General features: G+C 40.5%; 1 protein-coding gene across 1 annotated transcript in view; it reads left to right on the top strand.

Moving 5' to 3' along the window:
- The window catches only part of LOC145655408 (proteolipid protein DM beta-like), a 10,169-nt gene extending 8,049 nt beyond the window's left edge, over positions 1-2,120 (top strand). The window contains exon 5 of the mRNA XM_081709008.1: positions 1-2,120. This exon is cut by the window's left edge and continues 264 nt beyond it. The gene's annotated coding sequence lies outside the window, so the exon portion shown is untranslated.
- Positions 2,121-10,000: the final 7,880 nt, after the last annotated feature.

Below are 10,000 nucleotides of genomic sequence, written 5' to 3'. Positions count from 1 at the left end.
AGTTCTCTGCAGCATTAAGGAATCGGATGGGTTTGGGTAGGAACAGGTTAATCTTCCAAACCTTTTCACCTGTGTGTGGAATAGAATGTTGGTCAGGGAAACTGATGATGATGATGTCTCTGACTACCCATAGTCTATCAGGATCTGGGCTTTTTTTCCCCACCATGCGATCTTTTTTCTGCTCCTTTGTTCTCTTTGTCTTAAAGGTCTTCTTCAGCTGTTTTTCTGAGCACATTTCTCCACGTGAAATGACACCTTTTTGTTTGTTTAACCATTTAGTTTTCAGTCAATGTCGCCTTAATCGTCGCAACACTTTTTAATGTAAACACATTAAAGTTTCTTTGAGTTCCTCAACCTGGGCACCACACGTAAAGCAGACAGATCTTCTGTTTGCCTTTTCAACCTTCATGTCCTAAATGTGACCAAACTTGAACAATTTCTACAGGTAAACCTCTCACAGGTGATCGGTGGCAGGCTGCGTCGGCATTACAAAATGTACAGACTCCTTCCCGGCACGTTCAGTAGTGGTTGGGAGCTCAGAATTTCAGCACAGGATTGTACAGTGACTTCTTCCTGCGCTCGTCGCTTGGCCTAACTCCAAAATGTGTGCTAGCTGCGCTAACTACATCATAAAGCTGCAATGTTGCTTCTTCATCTCCATCTGCAGGTTAGAACGGTCAGGTGGTCAGGAAGCTGAAGGAGGGGGAGGACCAAGTGATGGGGTGTGGCTGGGGGCGGGGCTTTTTTGCTTTTTTTTTATACTCAAACCTCTGATTGACTGCCTGTTTAGTGTTTTCCCCAGACTGACTGTAGACATCTGACAGTCTGTAGATATTGGATAGACTCTTAATTTTCTCTTGTTTTTCACGAGCCATAATCTCACTTACAAGTAACATTTTCAGGTGTTTTATTGCTTTGTTTTGGCTTGAGCATTTGAAATGTATCTTGTTTTTTTGTTACTCCGCTGAACTGTATATATACAGTATATATCTAAATAAATGTATACATATATTTCACATCAATTTCAGGTCATAAGAGTTTAGAAAACATACATAGTGACATTTAGGTGAGATTCTTGAGATCTCTTTCCATATCTGGGACAAAAAAATAAATAAATAAACAATTTTTTAAAAAAGTGTCCAAAAGTTAAGGACAAAGTTTTTGGTTACAACACCTTGGCCCATTGCCAAACGTATGAGTAAAAAGATCACATTTGAGGGCTAATTACTGTTTGCCAAAATGGCATTGCTAAATAAATGAGAACATGTAACATGGTGGTACATGTGGGCCACACGTGTTATTCTTGGATATAGACCAAACTCTTCTGGCGAGTTCTTGACTTCTTTAACTGCATTGAGTTTGCAAAAGTGTCTCATGAGTCTGTTGCCTGGCAACAGTCATTTTGCCAGTGACATTAAAAAACACACAAAAAAGTAAAAAATGAAGTTAGGTTTTTTTTTTGTGTGCACTTATTGGCCAATGTGAGCTCCTCCTCTGTGTAAGTGCATTAGCACTGGTCGTACCGCATCGGCAAAGAAAGGCTGTTATCTAGCTGTTAATTGTGGCATGATTATCAATTTAATGGTTGTAGTTTTAACAGATGAAAAAATAGAAAAAGAACAAAGTCCTTTGCTTTCATTTGTACATTTGACTGTCTTGCTGAGGTCAGCAGTTTTTTTGGTTTTTTTTTTTTAAACTTTCTTTCTCCAGTGTGCAGTAACAGTTGCTAAGCTAACAGTATTAAAGCCTAAATATCTTCTTAGGTTGTAGTGTTTTGGTTTTGTCCTCACTGTTTTGTATTGATTTTCAAACCCATGTCTTGAAACAGATGTCTTGTTATGATGTTGCATATACAGTATTACAGAGATTTAAACTCTCTCTCTCTATCCTGTTCCTCTCTGTTTGTCCCTGTCTCCTGCGCTCTTATGTTAGCCTTTTGTACTCTCACTAAGAATGCTTTGTAGCCGGCTGTAAAATTAATCAGTTTTGTACATAAATGTGCCAACAGCTTGACAGTGTTTTTTTTTCTTTTTTTTTTTTTCTTTTTTTTTTTTCTCTTGAATAGTAGGAACAAACTTGCTTGCATAAATAAAAACACTTGTGTACTTGTTAATAACGAATTTTTTGCCAGCGTCGTTATTTCATTAAAGTCACCGTAGGATGAAAATCAGCAGAACTTCTCCTTTAGATGCCCAGTTTTCACATTCTGATTACTGACGGCCAACTCATCTTGGTCCTTCACAGTCTTCCACTGATGTGGCGTAAAGAAACATTTGCACATGGGGAGAGCAGTAGACACAGTTATACGTGATCGTTTCATACCACTGTCTGTGTGAATAGTAAGATTTTGCAAATCTTTTTTCTAATATTAACATCTGATCACAGGCCACAAACTGCAGCAACTTTACATACAATTGATCGATAAGTACATCATAAATACACGCTGATGAGACTAGGAAATGTATTGAAGTTCGATCTTTTACCTGATCACCATTTCAGTCTGAGGGCTGAGAGCAGCTCTGGGTTGAATCGCTCATGGTAGCATGTGGTTTCAGACAGCATTGCAGCTGAAGCGCTTAAGAGTGCTTGGTCAACTCCCCAGGTATTACTCCTCCTGTCTCGCCGCCCACCTCCCGCTTAGGTTGCTGGAAAGATGACCGGTGTGGGCTACTTCTCCTTCTGCGCCTTCACTTTCCCGGCTTGTAGCGTTCTTCGTAGAGTGGCATAATGTGTGTGTGTGTGTGTGTGTGTGTGATGTCTTTCAGTGCTGCCTTTCTTTAGAACAGCAGCGGGTTCTCCACAAATGAAGCAAAGTGGGAAAAGAAATCTGTTGTCCGGTTTTTCCTGAAAGTACTTCATCCGATCCTGAGGCTCTCTGTTGTCTGATTTCCTTGAAGAATACAGATTGAGGTATGAAAATGATATGAACCATGACAGATGTAATAGGCTGGGAGTGCGTGCCTGCCTGACATGTCATACCATGTGATTAATAAAGGGATCGGACAGGCAACATAGAACTATATAGAAGTCTAAAAATATAGGACAGTCTAGAACTATACAACAGTCTAGATCTGTACAGCAGATCTACAACTATACAGGAGTTAGGACTACACTGTATAATGCAGTCTAAGAGCTATACAGCAGGCTCCAGCTACACAGCCGTGTAGTTGTGTGTTTTTCTTGAAAGACATGACATATGTCATTAACTTTATTCACAGAGCCATTTTAACAAACTAGACCTTAGTGATTCCAAAGATGCGGCTATGGTATGAAATTGCCATCATGGTTCTTGCAACCGATTGGATAATTTGAAATGTGCATTTTTTATTTGCACAATAAGCAAAGGCTATTGGATGAAAAGAAAAATATATAAATTAAAAGAAACATTTTTTTGTTGCCAATAAAAATCTCTGGTTGAGTGGAGGTCTACACATGAGCCAAGGAACCATGTCTGATTCATGCCTGGTTCATGGTTTTAGTTCACATGTCTGATTCATGCCTGGTTCATGGTTTTAGTTCACATGTCTGATTCATGCCTGGTTCATGGTTTTAGTTCACATGTGTGATTCATACCTGGTTCATGGTTTTAGTTCACATGTCTGATTCATACCTGGTTCATGGTTTTAGTTCACATGTCTGATTCATGCCTGGTTCATGGTTTTAGTTCACATGTCTGATTCATGCCTGGTTCATGGTTTTAGTTCACATGTCTGATTCATGCCTGGTTCATGGTTTAGTTCACATGTCTGATTCATGCCTGGTTCATGGTTTAGTTCACATGTCTGATTCATGCCTGGTTCATGGTTTTAGTTCACATGTCTGATTCATGCCTTATTGATCGTGTAGTTCACTGGTAGATAGAAACACTTGATTTGGGAGGTGAAGGAGAAACTTGGTTCACTTGCCCTTAATCTTGCATAGCAGCCATTAAAACACCCCGTCTCAAACATTCGGAATTACAACTGCTCAGTAAACCTACAGTTCCATCAAGTGGTCAAGCTAAAACACAGTGTCAGCAGTGTAAAATCAGTCACACCAACAAAAGAACACAGACCACATATCACCACATCTCTCCAGCTCTGGTCCATATTCTCTACCTCCGTACTCTAACCATACACATCTCATATGTTCCTGGCGCCAACCCTCAGCCCCCTGCTGAAGGAGGTCTCGTCTGTTTCAACCACAGCGTGACCTCTGTCTGAGGACAGTCCCTCAGGAGCTGGTCTCTCCTCAATCACACCCTCAAAGGCTTTGTCATGTGTAGAATTAGCCGATAAGTTAAGTCTGCTGTGAAGTGAGGCCTGGGAAACACTATAGGCAGTGGATCTATTACATAGCAAGTGAAGCACAGCCATTTTTATCTGTTCTTTTTATGTAATTTCATTACATTTTTCCACACATATTTTTAACTGCTATGGTGGTTATGGGTAGATGGAAAATTTGGCTTAACAACAGTGAGCATCTTCCTTTAGGTCATTTAGGTCATCGTTCATAAACGATAAACGATAAACGTATCTTATAGCAATCTTTGAAAATCATTGCTGTACTACATGTTCCAACCTGTAGATGGCAGTAACGAGCAATAAATGATATGCTCAATCTCCCCGCTCACAGTTTGGAGGCAATAGATGAGCTGGAGGTTTTATCAGGATCAATGGACACAGCCTGTCTTTTTGAGATTTGCTTTACATCAGTTAAATACAGAAACCTTACACAATTTCTTCATTTATTAAGCTATAATCTCTTTTTATAGTCTGACTGGTGGAGAATGTCCTAGAAAATAATTTTCTTATTAATAATTTGTGAGGGTTCTGATTGAGAACAGAGAGGAGGAAGATCAGTTTTTAAACGAGTGTGGGAAAAATAAACAACTGGAGATATGATACAAAATGCACAACAGATGTAATGGACTGTGAGCTTGCCTGGCATGTCATACCATGTAAAGGGATCTGACAGGCAACACAGCACTAAGTTCAAATGCAGAGTGAAGACCCATCTATTGGAATATTTAAATGACCACTGACCCTGCTCCTATGTTGACTAATTGAAACTCTAATACTTATTGTAGGGTATTGTTTATTGTTTATTACGCTTATTGTTGTCTGTTAAAAAGCTTAAATGTGTGCTGTACTTCTACGTACGTACATACATACATATCTATACACACACACACACACATTGTTTTGCATCGGACTAGTGCTGAAGTCAAACCTCACACAAATAAACTATGCAGTCCTGTTGCAGTCTTGCACATTATCCTACTTGCTGCTAGAGTACTGTACGAAACCAGCACTGTGCTCTGAACTGTTCTGGCTGCTACCGGTGACTATATTCAGGGTAGCATGTCACTGATTCCTATGCACAACTCACTTTATATATGCCAAGTACTGTGTACTGGACTAAATAATTGCACTGTCTACTCATTTTGTATTTGTCCTGTCCTGTATTTATTATTGTTTATTTAATGTTTATTTAATGACATTTTTGCACTGTATTGGACTGTTTGCACTTGTGTAGCATGTTGTCTGTTGCACTGTTGTTTTGTGTTGCACCATGGTCCTGGAGGAACATTGTCTCATTTTTGTTGTGTACTTGTATATAGCTGAAATGACAATAAAATCTCTTTGAACTTTGAACTTGACCTTGAACTCTAGGCATCAGCAGTGATCCCTGTATTTCTACAGTATTCTAGTTCATTGGTATATTGGACTCTAACCTACTGTACTGCACTAGAATGCATTCTATAAGTACATGACAAAGCACTTTTGTAAGTCGCTCTTGATAAGAGCACCTGCTAAAGGTTGTAAATGTAAAACTATATAGAAGTCTAAAAATATAGAACAGTCTAGAATTATACTGCAATCTAGAACTATACAACAGTCTATATCTATACAGCAGTCTTGAACTAGACTGCAATCTAGAACTATGCTGCGGTCTAGAACTATACAACAGTCTATATCTATACAGCAGTCTTGAACTAGACTGCAATCTAGAACTATGCTGCGGTCTAGAACTATACAACAGTCTATATCTATACAGCAGTCTTGAACTAGACTGCAATCTAGAACTATGCTGCGGTCTAGAACTATACAACAGTCTTGTTCTATATTGTGATGCGGGGCAGGCGTGGGGAGGGCACCCCCGGCAGAGGTTTGGGCTGGCGGGGTCTGTCACATTCCACCTGTCCGCAGCATTTTGGATGAGATCTCTTTGGAAGACCTTGTTTAGACATGTGTGAATGACACATTTTTTCCCCACTAACCTTTGAGCAGAAGGCAATGTGGGATGTGTATTCAGTGTAGGTGTAGTTCGGTGGTGGTGAGGTGACAGAGGAACATGATAATTCCTGCTCACACCACTCGCATAATGAGCAGTGTCCACCAATGACAACTACGCCACACCACTCGCATAATGAGCAGTGTCCACCAATGACAACTACGCCACTGGTATTAAGTTGTGGAGGATGGAAGTGAGAGAGAGGAGTGTGATCCTGAATGATGCACTGCATGACGGGCTTTCTTATTCCAGAACATTCCAGGGTCTCCATGCCGAGTTTCTGATTTTATTTCACAGGTAGACAGAAACTTTATTTTCATTGTCTCAATCCTCCAGGACATGTATTCAGGGACATATTCACGTCCCTGTAAGGGAAGAGAACACCCAATAAACACCATTACAAATAAAAGGTAAATAGAGTATAAATATAAGTATTATATAAGTATTATGTATAAAGTGGTCAGTGTGGACAGACTAAGGTTATGAAATTTAAAGTTATCAAAGTGGCTAAGTGGTCTGAAATTGCTGCAGCTATACAACACACCCTTCACTAGCAGAAACAATGCCCCAAGAAATGATTCAGTTTCAGTCCAGTAAGCTTTATTGGCTTCACCACATTTAATAAGAGTAATGCCAGTGCTTCTTCAAAATTTTTTTTTAGGAAAAGCTTGGAGTGTTTCAAGTGTTTGTCAATTGCAATTTTTTTCAAGTGTTTGTCAATTAGATGGATTGACAGTTTGGATTCATACTGTAATTAAATCTCTCTCTCTCTCTCTTTCTCTGTATCTTCGTCTGCCTTTCTCTCAATATGCATATTTTTCCTTCTTGATCGATATTTAACCCACATCAGAGTCACTACCACACAAGCTCACAGGGGTCAGAAGATAACAGGATTCCTTAGAATGTGTAATAAACCCCACCTCCTAATTCTTCAGCCGGCCTGTCTCCAGACAGCTGATCTCAGAGCAGGTCGCTCTGCCCAAAGTCATTGTGTAACTGCTGGGCAGAACACAGTGCATCTGTTCTGCTGTCAGCTGCACATGTTTGGGCTAGACAGGTGCAGATAAAGTGCATCAGGGCATTACATTCGCTCCCAAGACTCTGGACAGATATGCATCAGAAACAAAAGCAGGGGAAAATGGATATGTAAAGGTGAAATCTGTAACTTTAAGCAACTGAGTCCTCTGGGGCAGTGGAGATTATCTCTGAACAGCAGTTTTCTCTAAAGGTTTCTACCTTTAGCAGTATGAGGTACTGATATGGAATGATTTCACATTAGTAGTTGTATAAACAAATATTTCAGCTATATCTCAGCTAAACAGATACCTCAGCTGTATCTCACCTACACAGATATCTCAGCTGTATCTCAGCTACACAGATATCTTAGTGTTATCTCAGCTACACAGATATCTCAGCTACACAGATATCTCAGCTATATATCAGGTACAAAGATATCTCAGCTATATCTCAGCTACACAGATATCTCAGCTACATCTCAGGTACACAGATATCTCAGCTATAACTCAACTACACAGATATCTCAGCTATATCTCAGCTACACAAGATATCTCAGCTACACAGATATCTCAGCGTTATCTCAGCTGCACAGATATCTCAGCTATATCTCAGATACACATATGTCTCCACTACACAGATATCTCAGTCAATCTTACCATATTAAAAGCATTAATTTGCACAGGAAATATGATACATTTATGGCAGTTCAGTTTGTTGGAACTGAACTGAAGAAACTGATATTTTTTACATTTCATAGCCAGTAAAACAAAGTAAGCGATTCTTTTAGTGGGGCTTTGTCTCACACCAAGGTTGTGCAGTTACCTTTTGTGTTTGTAAATCCCCCATTATTATTTGCACCTGGTATAAAATGTTTCATAGATAGGGGAAAGGTCACACCTGGAACCCTCTGCCCTGGCTACACCAATGATCTGACACATGGATATTGCAATGGTATCTCAGTTAAACAGATATCTCAGTAACACATATCTTAGAGATATATCAGCTATACAGATATCTCAGACATATCTCAGCAACACAAATATCTCAGACATATCCCAGCTGTACAGATATCTCAGAAATATCTCACCTACACCCACACCCTGCACACTCCTTACCTTACACACTCCTTACCCTCCACCATAACCCTACACACTCCTTACCCTACACCATACCCCTACACACTCTTACCCTACACCCTAACCCTACACATTCCTATGCCTACACCCTAACCATACACACTCTTACCCTACACACTAATCATACAAACTGTTATGCCTACAACAACAAAGCATTGTACTCCATTACTCCATTAAACTGTTGCTGTGTGTGAGTGTGTGTGTGTGTGAGTGTGTGTGTGTGTGTGTGTGTGTGAGTGTGTGTGTGTGTGTGTGTGTGTGTGTGTGTGTGTGTGTGTGTGTGTGTGAGTGTGTGTGTGTGTGAGTGTGTGTGTGTGAGTGTGTGTGTGTGTGTGAGTGTGTGTGTGTGTGTGTGTGTGTGAGTGTGTGTGAGTGTGTGTATGTGTGTGTGTGTGTGTGTGTGTGTGTGAGTGTGTGTGTGTGTGTGTGTGTGTGTGTGTGTGTGTGTGAGTGTGTGTGTGTGTGTGTGTGTGTGTGAGTGTGTGTGAGTGTGTGTGTGAGTGTGTGTGTGTGTGTGTGTGTGTGTGTGTGTGTGAGTGTGTGTGTGTGTGTGTGTGTGTGTGTGTGTGTGTGTGTGTGAGTGTGTGTGTGTGAGTGTGTGTGTGTGTGTGTGTGTGTGTGTGTGTGTGTGAGTGTGTGTGTGTGTGTGTGTGTGAGTGTGTGTGTGTGTGTGTGTGTGTGTGTGTGTGTGTGTGTGTGTGTGTGTGTGTGAGGGAGAGATAAGCTTGCATTCAAAGGCACAGTACCATTTTCATTTATATTTTCAACATTTAACAGATGCTCTTATCCAGAGTGGTTTACAAAAGTGCTTTATCATCTCCTCATAGTATCCTGGTCAGGTTAGAGTTCAGTGTTGATACTTAGAAGAAGAGGAAAATAAGCATAAGCTCTGTATCAGACAGGGATATGTGCAATAACAACAAAACTAAACATTAAGTACTAGAGTTTCAGATATTCAATATAGGTGCAGGATCAAGAGTCATTTAAATATTCCACAAATAGATATATCTTCATTCTGTATTTGAAGACTGCAAGTAACTCTGCTGTCTGGACAGCCAGTGGAAGTTCGTTCCACCCTCCGGGAGCAGGACAGAGAACAGTCTCAATCCTTGTCCTCCATGAGACTTGAAACATGTTGTTTCAAGCCGAGCCGTACTTGAGGTTTGAAGTACCCAAGGTACAGATCAGGTTTTGATCGCTGCCAAGTATGGAGGGGCTGGTCCATTTTTGGATTTGTAGGTGAGCATCAGGGATTTAAATCTGACATGGACAGCTTCTGGAAGCCAGTGATGGGAACACAGCAGTGGAGCGACATGTGTGAACTTTGGAAGATTGAACACCAGTTGTTCCGAATTACTTGTAGACATCTGATGGGCCTTAGAGGAAGAACAGCAAGTAGTGAGTTGCAGTTGTCTAGCTTTGAGATGCCAAGAGGCTGCACCTGAGCAGATTCCTCCGAGTGAAAGGGCCAAATCCATATGTTACAAAGTAGAAATCTGCAAGACTGGAACAGGTTTGAAACATGAGCTGAGAACCACAACTGGTTGTCCTAAATTATGCCCAGGCTATCA

The sequence above is a fragment of the Electrophorus electricus genome, unplaced genomic scaffold, assembly GCF_041902795.1.
Source record: "Electrophorus electricus isolate QZ-2024a unplaced genomic scaffold, ASM4190279v1 Scaffold254, whole genome shotgun sequence".
NCBI lineage: Eukaryota > Metazoa > Chordata > Actinopteri > Gymnotiformes > Gymnotidae > Electrophorus > Electrophorus electricus.
The sequence above is the reverse complement of the archived record's forward strand: the minus strand, read 5'-3'. Positions and strand labels throughout refer to the sequence as shown.